This window comes from Capricornis sumatraensis, chromosome 2 (genome assembly GCF_032405125.1).
Source record: "Capricornis sumatraensis isolate serow.1 chromosome 2, serow.2, whole genome shotgun sequence".
NCBI classification, from domain to species: domain Eukaryota; kingdom Metazoa; phylum Chordata; class Mammalia; order Artiodactyla; family Bovidae; genus Capricornis; species Capricornis sumatraensis.
In genome coordinates, this window is record NC_091070.1 from 180943073 (window position 1) to 180960529 (window position 17457).

The 17457-nt window shown below is 42.8% G+C and overlaps 1 protein-coding gene across 2 annotated transcripts in view; it reads left to right on the forward strand.

Annotated features, from left to right (window-relative positions):
* Nucleotides 1–17457, forward strand: part of JAK1 (Janus kinase 1) — a 245042-nt gene that overhangs the window by 110032 nt on the left and 117553 nt on the right. The window contains exon 1 of one of the 2 annotated variants that reach the window (XM_068964048.1): nucleotides 1941–2094. The exons of the other annotated variant lie outside the window; for it this stretch is intronic. The gene's annotated coding sequence lies outside the window, so the exon portion shown is untranslated. Of the gene's footprint in view, nucleotides 1–1940; nucleotides 2095–17457 lie in introns of those variants that run through there. 2 annotated transcript variants of the gene reach the window in all.

A 17457-nucleotide genomic window follows, 5' to 3' on the forward strand; every position in this document is an offset into this window, starting at 1 on the left:
CCTCCCCTTGGAGAGGCAGATTTGAGATTTATTCTCCCATTTTCTTGCTTGGCTGCCTTGTGGATAACTCCTTTCTCTGCTGCACATCTTGGTGCCTCAACATTTGGCTTGCTGAGCTTTTAACGAATGAACCTGGTTCAGTAACATCAGGAACTAGGTCTCTTTTTGAATCCTCAGCACCTAGTGCAATGCTTGGTATGTAGGGGATGGGTCTGAATTCAACCAAGTTCCTCTTCTTATTTCATTTCATGAGTCCTGCAGAGCAACCAGATTTGTTCTCAAGCACAGTGAGTTCATTGCAGCTTTCCTGACTTTCCCTTCTCTGTACCCTTTGGCTTAACTGAAATTCGATTCTTTAATGTTTCTGTCTCCACTAATATCACTGCCACCTGTTCTTTAAGGCCTACCACATGTATGGGGCCTGGTGTTATCTTAGGTCACTTTCAGCATAATCTTTATGAAGAAGGTATTATCTGTATTTGATAGGTGAAGAAAATGATGCAAACAGTGTTGAGAAGCAGGTAAGGCAAGACATTCAAACACAAGGTAGGCAGCTTGGCTGAACCTTCCTCACCTGATTCTCGTCTTTTCTGTTAGCTCTGCTATCTCCTTCCAGAAGGCACCCTGGAGATTGTTCAGTCTGCCCTTCAACTCTTATGAGTAAATTGTAAATTGTTTAGGGTAACACAGGTGGTTAATGGTGGGAGTCACACATAGAACCCAGAACTCCAGATTCAAATGCAATTTTCATGCACCACATACCATACCCAAAACTTGCTCTGTATGAAGTAAGCCGCAGTAACTCCTCAAGTCTCCAGGAATCCTGGAGGGTTAGTAGAGTCAGGACACATGGGGAAGCCTCAGGGAGCAGAGAGCTGAGTTGCAGAAGTCTAATTATGCACACCCTAGGCAGGTTCTCATCCAAAGATTTCCTCTTTGGATAAGATACTGGTATATTTTAAGTATGGGAATGAGTGGAACACTCACATGTGCATTTTAAAAAGCTCACTGTGTAGAACTGGAGACTGCATTGAATACAGATGACAACTTAAGATATATTTGTGTGGTCCTTCAGATGAGACGAGAGATGCTGGTAGCCAAGATCATGTTGTTGGAACACTTGGAGAAACAAATGGACTGGAGACATGCTTAGGAAGCAAAATCACCAGGATTTGGTCATAGACTTCCTGGGGGGTAGGAACCTTGGCTATAGGATGATCTTGGCTAAGATAATTAAGTCTTGATTTGTTTCCTCATGGATGAAAGGAAGATAATACCTACTTCGAGGGATTATTAGTAAAAAATTAAAATCGCTGGCACACATTAGATATCAACAAATGTATTTATTACTGTTTATACGTTTTTTAAAAAAACTTCTAAGACCTTTAAATACAGAATGGGTAGGATGTGAAGTAACCTGTCAATGTAGGAAGATTTATTTCTTAAGTTCCTGTTAGCCTCGTGCTTCACTAGCTCGCCTCTTGCTCAGTGGGAACAAGAGGCAAAGGACTGTGAGAAATGCACCGTAGTGCACAAACATGTGGTGCAGTGCACTGCAAATCTGAGAGGGGTCTATCTACGGCCAAATCCTGACAATTTCACTTTCTGGCCGCAGACCTCTCATCCTGCATTGGTGTTTTAGACTACGTGGTAAAAAGAAGCGAGTGAGGGGCGGGGGCGTGAGCAAAGCAGGATGGGGGCGGGGCGGGAAGGCTGGAGGCGCTGGGTCCTGCGCGTTGGCGGTGCCACCGCCTCCGCCTCCACCGCGGTCCCCGCCCCCCTTTCCGGGGCAGCTGAGCGTGACGCCACGAGGAGGCGGAACCTGCCGCGGGGTGGTAGGTGGGGCCAGTTGCGGGGCGGGGCGGGAGGCGGGTGCATCGCCCAGCGCAGGCCGCGGCGGCCGCGGAGTAGGTAGCCGCCGCAGACTTGCCCCGGGCCGCAGCCGGAAAGGTGGTTGCCAGCCCTACGCCCACTCCTCAGCCCCCGGCGCGTCAACGCCGGGGCCCTGGGGGGTTAGCCGCTTAGGGAGCTGGCCGCCCGACCCTGACCCTCGCAGTGACCCGGAGCCCCACGGCCCAGGCGCACACGGAAGTGGTGAGTGTCACCGAGTGGAGGTAGGGAAGCCTGCGGCGGCCGTGGGCAGCGAGACGAGGGGCGCTCAGCCGGGCACTGGTGGGAGACGCGGCTGCCCCTCTCGGGCCTCGCGCGCCGCGCACCCTGGGTCGCTCCTCGCGCTGGACCTGGGGGCCGGGCCGGGCCGAGGTAGGGGCGGGCTGGGAAGGCGGGGGATTTCCAATAGAGCAGAGCCGGCTGGCGGCGGGGAGATCGGGGGCCGGGGCCCCCCAGCCCCGAAGGGGAAAGGTTAAGGCTCTCTGCCCCCTCCCCCAGAGTGCACACCAAGTTTTCATAAACAAGCCTGGGACGCGCTGACATCCTGTTTATACCACCCGGAGATACAGGCGCGGGGTTGAGGTTTGACGTCCCTCGCTCTTGCACCGAGAACTTGACCGCCAGCCCTTTGGCAGAATTGCTGGGGAGCGGGAGGAGGATTTTTCAGGCCTCAGGACGGATGCTGAGGGTCTTAGCCTTTGACTTCTTTGCCATCTCAGCGAAGGAAAGTTTCTAGGATTTGGGGCCCTGCTTGGGGCAGAGGGGCGTCTGGGGACTCAGGAGACGCCCCCTCCCCTTTTAGGTTCTTTTGGGACTCGGGCCCCAGGCAACCGGCGAAAAGTGTGAATGACGCACCCTGTGCCGGAGGGCCGGGGAAGAGGAACAGTGGAAAGCCAGCCGTTCGGCGAATTATGAATCCTTCTGTAAAGGGTCTACTTAACCGAAAGTGGGGCTGGTCTCTGGCTCCTTGTCTAACTCCTCAGACTCCGTGCGCGCGGTCGTCAAACATCAAAAAAGAGACGTCGCTTTAGCAGGACTAGTAAACATCCCCTTGTAAGTCACTCCCCAAGGTTCCAGGGGATGTGGACGCCTTGGATATGTGTTTACCGAGGAACTTCTCTAGGAGAAAAAAGGATATGATTATTACCAGGTGTTCTGCACTTTTTTTTTTTTGTATGGCATGTTCTTTGTGAATTCCTTTGTGTCCATGGCAAGAGGACCCCGTCCCCCGTGCCACTTCGCTTAATACGTGGCTGTGAGCTGTTTTCTGTCCCTGGTTGGATACATGCTATTAACTTTTTTGTTTTAAGAGTCCAGGAGTTTTCTCTCTGTGGCAGTTTACATCTGTATAAAATTGTTATTACTTTTTTTCGGTGGATGAAAGCGTTAAAAACCTAACATAGTTAAGTGATGAGTATAATGCAGAAACAAATATGATCGTGGAGTGTTTGGTTGTTGGCTATTTTTTTTTTTTTTTAAGAAAGAGATTTGCGTTATGGGCATTTACAGACTGGAAAAAAAATATTTAAGATGAACATTTTATATTGATTAAATCTTTGTTCCTTCCTTTCCAAAACCCCATTTTGTGTTGTTTCTGGCTTTTGCTTTGGGTAACTGTTTTTCAAGGCCAGGCAGTTGTTTTTATTGAAGGATCAATGTGTTCTTCTGTACTTTGTGGTGAAGGTTAATGGAGGCTACAAGGGTACCAGACACTTTGGGTACAATAGGCATTGTAATACGGAGAAAATGTCTCCTATGTATAGATCCAGATCACATTTAAAGACGCAAGTGCATCATACCCACAAGATTATGAACAGTGTGAATAGGAATAATCACAACCTCTTAACTCTCCGTGTTGTATTAGCTAAGCACTTATACTGTATCTTAGTGTCTCTAAATACCAAAATGTATTTTTTTAGTACTAGGATTGCAGTGTATTTAGTATTTAGTACTAGGATTGCAGACACTCCGTATTGAATAAAACTAGTTTAGTTTCCCCATTCCACAATATACTAATTGCTTATTATTATTGGGAAATGATGATAAGAGGGTGAATAAATTATACATACATAGATAAAATAATTCAGACATTTCCCAAAATATAACTATGTTTCAACTTGTTGTAATTTAGTCAGTCTTAATATCAATTTGGCTAATGCTCTGTATGTGTTTATAATTATCTCTGATCAATTGGTATCTACCCTTTGCAGGTTTAAAGTGTTCAGGGGAATTAGCTTGCAAAATGTTTTCAATTCAGACATTTGCTAAAAAGCTGGTGAAAGTAAGGAATTTTGAGGGAAGAGTTGCTTTTTGCAGGAAAAGGGACTCTTTAAATGACATGAAGAAATGCTTCTAAATGGGATAATGAAATCTGCAAGTTTAGATTCTGGGTTCACAAACACTAATGGTTTCAACTGCAGACCAGAAATTCTAATAATGTTTCAGTTTCTTCTGAATAGCTTGAAGTATATGTTTGGACAGAAACCCAGCTGAAGCAAGTGTTGAGAATGTGTAGGTTTATACCCATTTTAATAGAGGGGATATTAAGGTATAGCTGCATTCATAAAGTTTATTAACAAAGACAGAGGTCTGTTTTTTAAGTTTTTACCGTTTTAAATGCACATTATTTTATATATCTTTATTATGTATATATTTATGTTTTAATGTGGTAATATGCTCTTAGAAGATATATCATCTGAGATGTGTTTATACAAGGAAATTTTTCTTGTTTGTTTTCACATTAGAAATACTATTTTAAGTGGATAGAGAATTGGTTAATTAACTGAATCTTGCTGAGCAAGCAGCCTCTGACGGTCTGTGATTTATCATGACCCCGTGTTCTGTGGAGCCATATCACAGAATAGAGACAACCAGGAAAAACCTTGTAGATTCTTTTGCACCAGTGTCCCTCGGCTGGGTATAATTGTGCACGTAAGGAGGTATCTGCAGTTTCTGGAGGCATTGTTAGTTGTTAGAACTGTGGGGGTGCGGTGGGAGTGGGAGGAGGCAGTGTTACTGGTGTCCAGTGGGCAGAGGTCAAGGATTCTGTTCAACATCCTACAATGCATGGTGCAGCCCCTTACAGCAAAGAATTCTTTGGCTCAAAATGTCAGTAGTGTTGGGCTTGAGAAATTGTGCTTTAGCCAAGTGGGTAACAAGATCCTGGCTTCTGTCATGGCAGGCTGCTTCACTCAGGCACCGATTTTCTTCATCTGTAAAATATCCACTTTGGCCATCACACAAAGCTGTTGGAAAAAATTACAAAAATAATGGATGGAAACCATGAAGTGCTGTGCACATTATGACTATTGTGAAGATGTGATTTTTTAAAAATTGAAATATAGCTGATTTATAATGTTGTACTGATCTCTGCTATACTGCAGTGACTCAGTAATACACACATAGACTTTTTAATATTCTTTTCCATTATGATTTATTAAAATACAGTTCCCTGTGCTATACAGTAGGACCTTGCTGTTTATCTATCCTACATATAATTGTTTGCATCTGCTAATCCCAAACTTCCCCATCCCTCTCCCTCTTGGCAATCACTTATAGAGAACCCCCTTGGTATATTTCTTTGTAAGATGTGATTTTTTAAAATAAATGAATTGTTAGATATACTGGTTGTCGAGGAGGAAAGGGCGTGCAGTATGTTGAGTGCAAAGATTTGATGTTTTTAAATTCTTCATTTTATAGGGTAGAGGATTTACTTTAGTTTTATTATTATTAGAACATAAAATTTTTATCTCTATTATTTCTTTAAATGTAAAGATTTTCTCATTTAACTCATTGTTAAAAAAAAAAACAAACATTAGACCCTAAAGTAGAAAGTATAGGAGAAAAGTCAACCATGGCACACTCCCTTACCCATTTAAGGACAAGTTCTTATCAGTTTTTTTTCTATTAGAGTCATTAACGCAGGAGAAGAGTTAACTATGGAAAAAGCAGCAGCTGGTGACCAGGGAAGGTGCTGTTTGCTTTTGTGCCCTTCATTTTTTCCCCTAATAATTATGTGCAGTCAGTTATGTTATAGAAGACATTAGAGGAATTGGTTCTTTGTTTTTGTACTTTGTCAACTACCCTTCACCCGCGTTCTTGTTTGGCATGCTGTTTCCTCTCTGCTTCTTGCTCTCCTCTCAGCTAGGTGTGCCACTGTAGCTTCCTGTCTTGAAAACCTATGGTTACATGGGGTTTTAGCAGCTGCCATGTTGAAATGACCGTGTTTCAGGGCAGCAAACTACTTCCTGTGAGTATTCTTTCCTCTGAAGTGCACCAGCTTTCTTTTGGCAGTTTGAGGCAACAAGAAAGCATAAAAGTTTTTTAAGTTCATTTCCGTGGTATATTTACTTCTGCGGTTTTATGATCTGTGATTCTTAACAGCTGTCAGTGGGCACACAGTTTTTTCTTGGTGCTCTGAGTAAACTGCCGAATGCCGAGTCAAGACCTGCTTTAGAACAATGAAAATTTCTTTAAGTCTGCTCTAGACAGAAGACTGAGCTGGTCTTTGTTGGGAGTTTTTAAATCTGTGGTAACTGAATTTACTTACCATTAAAAGTCACACAGCACTCTGTTGCATTCATTTATTCATCTAGTAAATACTTTTTGAGCTCCTGTTATGAGCCTCAGCGAGGGAGTAAACAGAAAAAAACAGGCAAAAATTCTACTTTTATAGAGTTTGGTGGATGATCCTGTGTATGTTCAGAGTGTCTTCGTTGCAGGTTATGCACATACAAATAAGTAAATCCTACATTATAGAATGTTTTCTAGAAACCATCATGGCACTCCTTTAAAGTCAGAGCACCAAGTAGCTCCCCCCTTGTTCCCCACTTTTTATATTATAGATTCATTAACTCATTCTTTGTATATACAAACATCTCTTTGGTACAAAGTTCTTGGCAGATGGATAAGACAGTTCTTATGGAAACAAGCCTGCTATAAATATAACACAGTGTGGTTGATGTTATAGTAGAGGTCAGAGTTAAGAGCACTTTAGCCCGTGAAGAGAGCTGAATCCTGCTTGGAGCCCTTGTCTAATGCTTTTTTTTTTTTTTCCTGGCTACTCTGAGCAGCATGGGCATGTGAGGTCTTTAGTGACCAGGGGCTATCCCCAAGCCTCCTGCAGAGGAAGCGAGAAGCCTTAACCACTGGACCACCAGGGAAGTCCCTCCAATGCTTTTTTTTTTGTAGAATATCATTTGAGTTGGGCTTGAGGAGTGAGTAGGAGTTCTTTTCCTTAGGATGGAAATTGAGGCAGAGATAGAGCATGAGCAGAGGCACAGAGGTGGGCATGTACATGTGGGTGACCACTTTGGAGGTGGCCACAGTGACCAGAGCAGGGTACTGAGAAGCACCAGAAAGAGGCTGGGCTTGTACATGCAGGATGGGGCCAGGCTCTGAAGACTACTCAAGTCTCTGAGCATTGTGAGCTCAGAGACTGTGGCCTATGTTGAATGAATGAACTGGGAAGATGGGAAGCCATTCATAGTTTTTGAGCTTCAGAATAGCATCATTAGAAAATGGAAGTACTGACAGTTCTATAAAGGATCAGCTTCATTTGACCATCGTGCAACTGTTCATCCTGTGCATCACAGAAAATGGTCCTTACTATACACTATTTATCAATTGTTCAGAAGACTGCTAGGAAATAGAAAATAACTTGGAATAGATGTCATGAAGTCCATGTATGCTTTCCTTATAGTAGAGTAAAATTTTATTTTGCTTTGGTTTTAATTTATAAAGGATTTGTAGACAATTAACCTAACTGATTCTCAAGGCAGTAGGAGATTAAATACCACAAATGCAAGAGATGGGAATTGTTAAGAGAGTGAATACAGGAAGGCACATTGTCTGAGGCAGGCAGTGTTAATTTTTATATTGGAAGTGAATGAGGAGAGGTTTATGAAAAGCAGAACCTTAACTCAAAAAGTGAAGCACCCTGTGTGGGGCCATTTAGTGGAGAGGCAGATGCCATCATAAATACCGTAGCATATTGAAGGCGTCATTCTCACAACACAGTACAGTAATTGGTATGGAAAACGAGCAAACCATTAAGAAGGGAAGAGGTCAAGTTGTGGAGCATAATGGAAATGAGGCCAGGTACTTCTGGTCTCTAGGAGGAAAGGGCAGCTATAGGGGTTGAGAGAGATGCAAGTGGTAGGCAGAGGTAGGGGTGGAGTAAGAAGCTGCTGTCACGATGGCAGTGGGACAGGCTTGAAGAAAGAGGTTTCTTCAGTGTGAAAACCTGGTGAGGAATCTTTGCTCAGCAGGAGGAGCTTTCACTCTTCAGGGAAAGTGACTTGAGTGATCTACCTCTGGAAACCTAAGGAGGGGAGCTGTGGCTTTCTGTGGAGAAGGTAATGATAATTGCTGGAACCCACCAGTGAGGAGGGGGGAGAGACTAAATCAGGTCAACTTCATTACACCTCTAGATAGTACACAGACAGACTTACTGTCTTGTTTTTTATGTAATCTGTGTTTTTGGAGGCTTTGGAGCTGGACTGTTTAGTTTGATCCTAGCTGTAAGAATGTGGGCAGGTTATACCTGTTTCCTTATCCATAAAAGGAAGTTGAGGTAGTACCTACCTCTAGGATTATTTGAATATTGAGTGACTGACTACACCTAAAGGTTTTGGAGTGGTGCCAGGCACATGTTATGGTGTTAAACATTTGTTGGCTCTCTCGCTCTCTTTTTTTTTTTTTCCCTTCTAATTGGTGAATATGCTTTGTGTTAAAAATGAAGAGTTCAAATTATATCCAGAATGCTGTAAGATGGTAGGGAAGTGGACCCACTAAATAGAAAACAAAGAGTAGCTGATTCAATATTAGCAAGGCTTCAGTTAGAAATGGATAAATAAAAAATGTTTAGGCACCTAAAGAAGACATTTTCTCAAATCTAGGAGAGTTCAGTATGTAGACAGCCCCAAGGTGGTAAATAAATTAAGTTTTGCCCCATTTTTAAGAAAAAATGAGAAACAAAGGTGCTTTTAATTTAACTTTAAATGCCATCCAAGGTATATAATTTAGTAGGAATGTATTAGGCTTTCTGGGAAAGTCAATATAAAAATACTGTGCTGCTGTCCCTGATTCAGTTTACTTAGCGAGTGGTGAGCTGTTGGCAGAGGGGCGCCAGCATACCTGCTTGTATAGTGGTGTCTTTAGAGTTGTGTAGAAGCTTAAAATCTTATAGATCAGGTAATGTCCTAGGGAATTTGCTGTTTAAGGAATTATAAACGTTTATGAGAACTCTTAAATAATGTTGTTTCCCCTGAATGCCGTTTCCATCAAGTTTCTTTTTCCATGCATGTGTTGCATTTTCCTAAAGCAAGACTCACCTAAACTATAAAACTGTACAAAAGTTGGCCCTTCTTCCTGATCACATTTTGAATACATCTATATTTCTTTCTCAGTAATGTGTATGTTGCATTTATTCATATTCTCAAGAACTGTAGCTGTCATATGGTTGGAAAAGCACTCTTGATGATAGGCTCATTCCATGTGCTCTGATTAACAAAGAAGTTAGCTGTCTCTTCTCCTTGTCTTCTCAGTTGACAAGGAAAGTGATAGTAAAACTCCCTAGTTTGTACTGGGGAGGTGGTGCGTAAAGTAGGGAAGTCCAGCTCAAATGGTGAACAGGCTGACTGACCTATAGATATTAAAAAAAAATAAATTTAGGTCTGTTAATCCTAGGTACGTTGGTAACTCAGACAAGTTGAATGTATAAAGCAGAAATAGATAAGAACACGTTGTAGTTAATGCAACTCTTGTTTTAAATGGTGTCTTAAAGGGCTTAAGGGTATTAGAACTGACAGCAGTTTATTCAGTTAAGCACAATTTTATTTGCAGGCTTATTTGCACAGTTAATTTGCTCAGACTGTAGCAAGGCTGTAATTTATAGCAATTTTTTCAATTAGTAGAATTAAAAATAATCTTTTATGTTACAGTGGGAGAAAAGAGAGAAGAAAAAAAAACTCAAGGAGAAAACAATCTGCCAAATGTATATTTTCCCAGTGAAAAATCTTATTATAAAACTAGCTGAATGGACCACACAACAGGGAGGCAGATAGATGAGATTATATCATAGAGAGGCACTCTGGGTGTTTGGCCAAGTGCACCTGCAAATCCACTTCACGGCTAATTCACAAAATACAGATTTAAAAAGGAAGATGCTTTAATGCCTATATTTAATATTCTGAATGATTTTGTTCAGTTAAAGTCATCTGTAAAACTATGGGCAAGTCTGTTAATCACTGTATATCAGTTACCTCATTGGGAAGATCATCTGATATATGATGATATCTCAACCCCCCCCCCCTTTTTTTTTTAACATATTTAGAATGACCTTCACCTAGTTGGTCAGAAGTAGGAAGGGGAGATCAGAGGAGGCCAGACTGGCCTGAACATAAATTATAAGCCTACCTGATGTGGGATTTGGGAAGTAATAAGCCACTTGTGATGCATAAACTGCTTGAGATAAAATTGCTCTCGGTTTTTATGTTCATTCCATTACTTATCCATTATCTGTAGATTGTATATTATGTGAGAACATGGTGGGCCTGATTCCTGCCCTCAGAAGCTGCCTGGCTAGTAGAAGACACAATACTTAAACAGTTACACAACTGTTACAAGAAGGCTGAGTACCTGGAGAGATGTTTTAGTTCGGTATAAAGCAGAGGTGGGGGCCAATAAGAAGACGGGGCCTTTGTGATTTTTTCTTTTTTTAATTGGAATACGAAGAGTGAAAGAGCTAGCCAGGCCAAGAGGCTCCGGAGGTTTTCCAGCCAGAGGAAACTGCGCAGGGATCTGAGGTGGAACCGACACTGCAGCTGGAGCCGAGAGGACAGAGGGGCAAACTGGCGAACTGGGGCCTCACCATAGCACGGCAGGAGACATTGAAGGCTTTAAGACGTGGGTTATAGGGTGGGACTGGAGCCACTGTATGCAATATAGAAGGATTCCCCACCCCACCCCTGGGAGCACCTCTGCCCACTCTGCTGCCAAATGCCTTGAAAGTCTTACCTCCCCCGATATGCTCGTTCTTTAACCCTTTGCTATCTGACTACGATCTCCACACTAAGACTTGTTTGAGGTCGCCAGTGACCTTTTTGCTGTCACACTGAGGCCTTTTTAATGCACTTGTTATCTGAGACATTTTGATGCTGCTAAGCACTCCTTCCTGAAAGATGCCCTGCCCCACTGCTGTCTGGCTTCCGAGACACAATACTTCTTTCCTTTCTCTCCTTGTCTTTGTTGTCTTCTCTAGGTGTCTTCTCTTCCTCTCCTCTCTCTCCTGACCCCACCAAACACTTTCCTAAAGGTTCTGTGAACGGCAGATCTTCTGTGTGCCTAGAACTGTGCAGGTGACCTGCTCTCACCTGTGTTCCAATTGTCTCTTTTATTCATATTCCTTCCCCCCCACTCCCTACTTGCCCAGATACTGACTGAGCAGCTTTAGGCAACTGTGCAGGGCACTGGGGAGGAATAAGAGGTGGGGTCTCGTTCTTAACGAGCCAGCATTCTAAGATGTTAAACATGGTAATTAAGAAGATAATTTCGGGTGAGGCTAAAGAAACAGTATGGTATGAGTAGAGAATGCTTAGGTAGGTGGGAGAGGGGCTACCTCTGAGGAAATGACATTTGGGCTCAGACTGCAGGAGCCAGGCCATGCCAGGACCTGGAGGAAGAATACCAGGCAGAGAACAGCAGGTGCCTAGGCCCCATGGTGGGATGAGCTTTCCATTCCATGGTGGGCTTGCTTACCTGAGTGTCTTGTTAATACCTCCCATTTAACTGCTCCAGAGTTGACAGCATCTTTTTCTGACCCAGCCAACCAGTGGGTGATTTCTCTGTTCCTCTTAGTACTATGTCTATGCATAGCCCTCAAAACCAGTGGTCAGAAAACTTTTCCTATTGAGAAGAAGACAGTGAAGTTCTCACCTCTGAGGATCATGCCACTCTGTGACAACTCCACAGTTCAGCAGCTGTGTGACTAACTAAAGCAGACGCAGACACAGACAACGTGTAAAGCAATGGGCGTGCCTGTGTTCCAGGCGACTTTATGTGTGGACGCTGACATTTGAGTTTCCACTGTCACAAAATACTTTTTCCCCAACCATTTAAAAATGTGAAAATCGGGGACTTCCGTGGTGGTCCAGTGGTTAAGACTCTGCACTCCGGGTGCAGGGTGAGAGTTCAGTTCCTGGTTGGGAAAGTTCCACATGCTGCGTGGTATGGCCAAAAAAAAAAAACCAAAAAACTTTGTGCACTTCTTTGTTGTGGAAAACAGGCGGGAGGCCAGACTCGGCATGTGGACCCAAGTGTGCTGACCCCGGCCTTATTTCATCTTGGTTTCTCTCCCTCCAGCCCCCAGTTCAGCAGTCTGCCTGGCACTCTCAGTGTCCCTCCCAGTGTGGGGCTCCTTTGTCTCCTCTGCTGTTCCCTGCCTCTGACCTAGCTTTCCTTTCATTACCTGGGTGATCACAGTAGTCTCCAGCCCAGTCCCCCTCCCTCCAGCCTTCCCCTTCCGTCTGTCTTCCCTGCAGACATTGGAGAATCTTCTTGCAGTTGACTCATGTCATAGAACTTCCCGGACTGTTGCCTTTATAAGCTCTATTGTCTGCAGAAAACAGTCCGAATTCCGCCTTTGTGTAGTATTCAAGGGTCCCTGTTGTAAGATCTCAATTTTCCAGCTTATTGTCCCATTTCTTTCATCCACACTGTGCCCAAATAGATCGTTCACTATTTTACATTTGTGCCTCAAACATTGCTCATGTTTTTTTCTGCTTCCTCGCCCTCTGTGGACTTTGCCCATGCCTCATGCTCTCCATCTGTCACAATTCTGAAACTGTCAGGGTCCCTTTAAGTATCCCTTATGCCTCCGCCTCAAGCTCCCGCAGAAGGCGTGTATCATATATACTTAGCTCTCTGGCTGTGTGCAGTCCTCTTTTCCAGGCCACTGTGTTCTGCCCTGTGCTGCAGTTCCTCTGTAGACTTGCCTCCACTGTGCAGTTTCAGGGTTCTTGAGGACAGGGACGTATTCACTGTAATATTCCCTTTCACAGAAGGTACATGCTTGTTTATTCAGTAAATGCTAAATCCTGTGTAAACGATTTGTAGAGGCTCAAAGGGGGAACATTTTTACTAGGAATGTGACCACATTAAATCCTGACTCTTATATGAAGTAGTACAGTTTTGTGAAAGATTTGAAATATTTTGGAAGACTACTGTGATATTCTTGGTCCTGTCATACGTTTTAATGTTCCTCTTCAGGAATTGATATGTTTCCTTCTGTAAAAAAGAAGAAGAGAAAGACTGCCCAGTAAATCATGTTTCCTTTCCTGAAAACTCAAGGCCAAGTTATTTGCTTATTTTAGGCTGCTGTTCATTTTTCTCATAATAGTTTCCCTGCCTCAGTCTTCCATCAGATCACTTGTCACATGTATTAAGTATATTTAATGAACGGTGCTGGTGTGTGTGTGTGTGTTTATGTGTATGAGAAGCCCCAACTTTTGGTGAGAAATAGGAATTTAAATAAAAAATACTAGGCCCCTGTTTTCTGCAACCTGATGTGACTTAAAGATGGTGAATATATTAGAAGAAGCAGGGGAACAGGCCCTGGGGCAATACGGGCATCCTGATGTGAGTTTGGTGGAAAATGAGCAGGCCACTTTCGGAGTGTCTTGTGCTCTTTTGGTGAATTTGTCCTCCAGGTAGCTCACGTCCCCCAGGTTTGTGGGGTTTGTAGCACATCTTGTCAATTGCTAAGGAGAGGGAGCAAGAGGATGAGACTCAAGATTAGTAAGCTTTTATTACGTGTCAGCTGTTTACGTGCTTTGCATTTGATATTTAATTTAATCTTTTAATAGCCAGAGAGTTGAATCTTAATGGCATCATTTTCCAGATGAGCAAACAAAGCTAATGGTGTAGCTGGAATTCAAATTTGCAGCACTCTCATTTAAAAAAAAAAAAAAGCTTTCTACTTTTCCTCCCTCCCAAACGCTTTAACTCTTAAAAAGGCCTTCTTTCTATTGTCTTGTCACTCCCTCCCTTGTATTTCTGGCATTTACATGAGGACCCAAGGAGTGTGGTGCTACCCTCCTTTCCAGCCTAATGCTTCTGAAGCAGTTTTAGGCTTTAGGAGAAGTGCTTCTAGCCACCTGTGTTGTGTTTGGTATTGTTAGATGCTAAGTAATAAAGAAGATCTGAAAGGATTGTTTTTTGTGGGGGGGATGAGGGGTGAGGTGAGATGGGCAGTTGGGTTAATTTAGCAGTCCTAAAGATAATTTAGTATTTTCCTGTGAAATATTTTTGACATTTTAAAACCAAACTCGATTTTCTGTTACTTTATATTACTTGGTTATTGTATGACATGTCCCATGATTACCTGTTTAGATCTAAGTATTCTAGATGTGTTATGAAAAGCATTCTGGACTTGGAACCAGGAGCAGCTGGTCTTAGGCTTTCCTCTGACCCTGTGATTTTGGGCTCTCAATTGATCCTCACTTTCTCTCAACTGTGAAAGTGAAATTCGCTCAGTTATCCGACTCTTTGCGACCCCATAGCCAATACAGTCCATGAATTCTCCAGGCCATAATATTGGTATGGGTAGCCTTTCCCTTTTCCAGAGGATCTTTCCAACTCAGGGATCAAAACCAGGTCTTCCGCATTGCAGGCAGATTCTTTACCAGCTGAGCCACAAGGGAAGCCCAAGAATACTGACGTGGGTAGCCTATCCCTTCTCCAGGGGATCTTCCCAACCCAGGAATTGAACTGGGGTCTCCTGCATTGCAAGTGGATTCTTTGCCACTGAGCTGTCGTGGAAGCTGTAAAGTGGATTTAATAGAACCTGTCACCATGGCTGTTTTGTGAAGGTTAAATAACTTAGTTCACCGTTTCAGACAGTACCTGGGATTCAGTACCATTTAATAAATGCTAGTTACCCACTCCCACCCCAGATACTGAACATTGTCAGAAAGTCTGTAAATGATTATGTAATGTTTACATATTTATAAGTGGGAACTTTATTATTCAAGCTCAGTTCACTTCAGTCGCTCAGTTGTGTCCGACTCTTTGCGACCCCATGAATTGCAGCACGCCAGGCTTCCCTGTCCATCACCAACTCCTGGAGTTCACCCAGATTCACGTCCATCGAGTCAGTGATGCTTTAAACTTCTAATGCAGGAAACCCCATTATGTAAATAGCTGGGTTCCCACTAATATACAAAAGCATCAGTATAAGATAATGGTTTGGACTTCCCAAATCTGGAACCAGTGTCTGTGGGTTTGAATCCTACTTTATTTTACAAATTGAGTTTATTTTACTAGTTATTCAACCTCAGTTTTCCCTACTTCAGAATAAGGACAGCATACCTACTTCATAGCATTGTAAAGATTAAATGAGCACATGTAATTGTATACCAACATCCTATAAGGTTTTACTACTGTTATTATTTGTTAACCTCTGTCTTCTCATTGTATAGACAGCCAATAAGTTAACTGGAAAGTTCCTGAGATTTCGTCTCATGTCTTCTCTGATCAGGAGAATCCTCCGTACGTCGTAAACCTGTCTTTCTCCTCTGTCTTCAGGCTCTTCTTGTGTACTTCATTTCAGTTCATGCTACCCTTTTCTCATGTGCAGTGCACTTTCATCAATCCCCTTCTTTGTGCATTTCTTGCCTAGACACTAAAATCTCTTTGTTTTATGTGAAAACCCAAACATTTTCTAATAACGACTGATAATCCCAACTATGGATACTTTTATTCTAAGGAGAATGAAAGGTGTGTAATCTCAAGCAAATGAAAAAAATATACCAGATATTATTTATGAAATGCTTATTCTGTGCCGGTCATTCAGATTCGTACACTGAGGCTTAGAATGGTTGGATGACATGGTTCTCTTTGGCTGCAGTAATAGTTTCTGCTCATTTGGTAGGGCAGCTGTATAGTGTTTGAGGTATTTTGTGTTCAATTAGTCTTTTGTGTGTTGGCTTGGAAACCTAACCACGTTTATAGTAGTGTGTACTGGGGGGGAAATGAGCTCCAAATTTCAAATAACCAACTGGGAATGAATTTTTATAAAGACCCAACTGTTTATAAACTTGAGACTACCAGTGTCCTTGTTGGAATATATTACCTGCATTTCTAGATTTTAAAGGCTCATGTGCCTTGCTTAAGAGTACACACATCATTGCACTAATTTGCTTAGTTGTCTGTCCTCATCCGTGGCTGACCTTTGTATCCCCAACCACTACCATTGTGTTTGCCTCATAGTAGGGACCCTGTGAGGAGACCTAGTTAGTCCTCTTTAAAAAAATATCAATGATTTTTTATGCTTCTCTGTAGCTAGGTATATTTCAATTAAAAAATGTCAGATAACATTGAAGGAGGAATATTGCCGTGCAGTTAACAATCAGAAGAAAATACTGCTTATGCTAGGCTGAATTGAGACATTTAAAGGTATTTGGGAGCCAGACACTTCGGAGAATATTGCTTTGATTATTGGGAGGCAAGGAAAGCTGTCAAACGAGTTCCTTCTTGGCTTGGAGTCTTGTTTACTTTTCTCAGGTTAGAACTGTTAGCTCTAATGGTTTTAAGAGACCATGGAGACAGGTCTGCTATGAAAGGCCAGCATATTTAGTTCTAAGTTTATAGACATTTTCTAGCAATTGTTGTTGAATGGTTTGTAGCTACATAATGACCATAATATCTTACAATAATTTTAAGAGTTCAAAGAAAGCAAAGCCACCCAGGGGCACTTCCTTCCCCAGTTTTACAGCAGAGAATCAGAGCACTTAGTGACTCACCCAAGACGTCTGTGGGCCACCTCTTTAGTATCGTGCGCAGTTTGTGATTGAGTCGTAAATGACACAGAAGGTAGTCACATGGAGAGCTTGGGGAGCTAAATACGTGCCCGTCTGTTCAATAGTTCTGAGAAGTCTAGATGTGTTTGTGGATAGCAGATCTGGAGATTATCTGAGAGAAATTAGGATTATGTAGGGTTCAGCCCGTTACCCTGGCCATTATGAAGGGCAGTGTCTTGTTGGAGAAGATACACTAAACTCTTGTTTTGGGCCCTTGCCACACTGGGGCCTTGCAGAGGTCAGGGGCCAGGTTGATCTTACTTACACTTCTAGTCCTAGTCAGCCTCGTGCCTGCCAGTGAGCAAGCTGGTCAGTAATAGAGTTTTATTGATCGCATGAATGCTGGTGATAGACTTGTGGAAAGCCTGTTTCGTTGTTTGACTGGCATTTCTTTTTTATGTTTTTTCTTTTGTCAAGAGAAAAGCCACTTTACAAAGTACACCAAATCTAATTAGACCTTAATGGATGTAACAGTTGTATTAAGAACAGCAAAAACAAAGAGAAGTCATTACTGATAAAAAAAAGTGCTGTCTTGTACAACTTTCATCTGAAACATTAAACAACTGAAATTCAGAGAGGCAAAGCGATTTTGAGTTAGCCCCATGCCCTTCCCCTACCCCCGCACCAGGTGGCTGCGCTGCTCTTACCGGTTCAAGGAGACAGCACAGTACTGCCTCCCCTCCGACGAGGCGGCTTGAGTCTAGCTGCT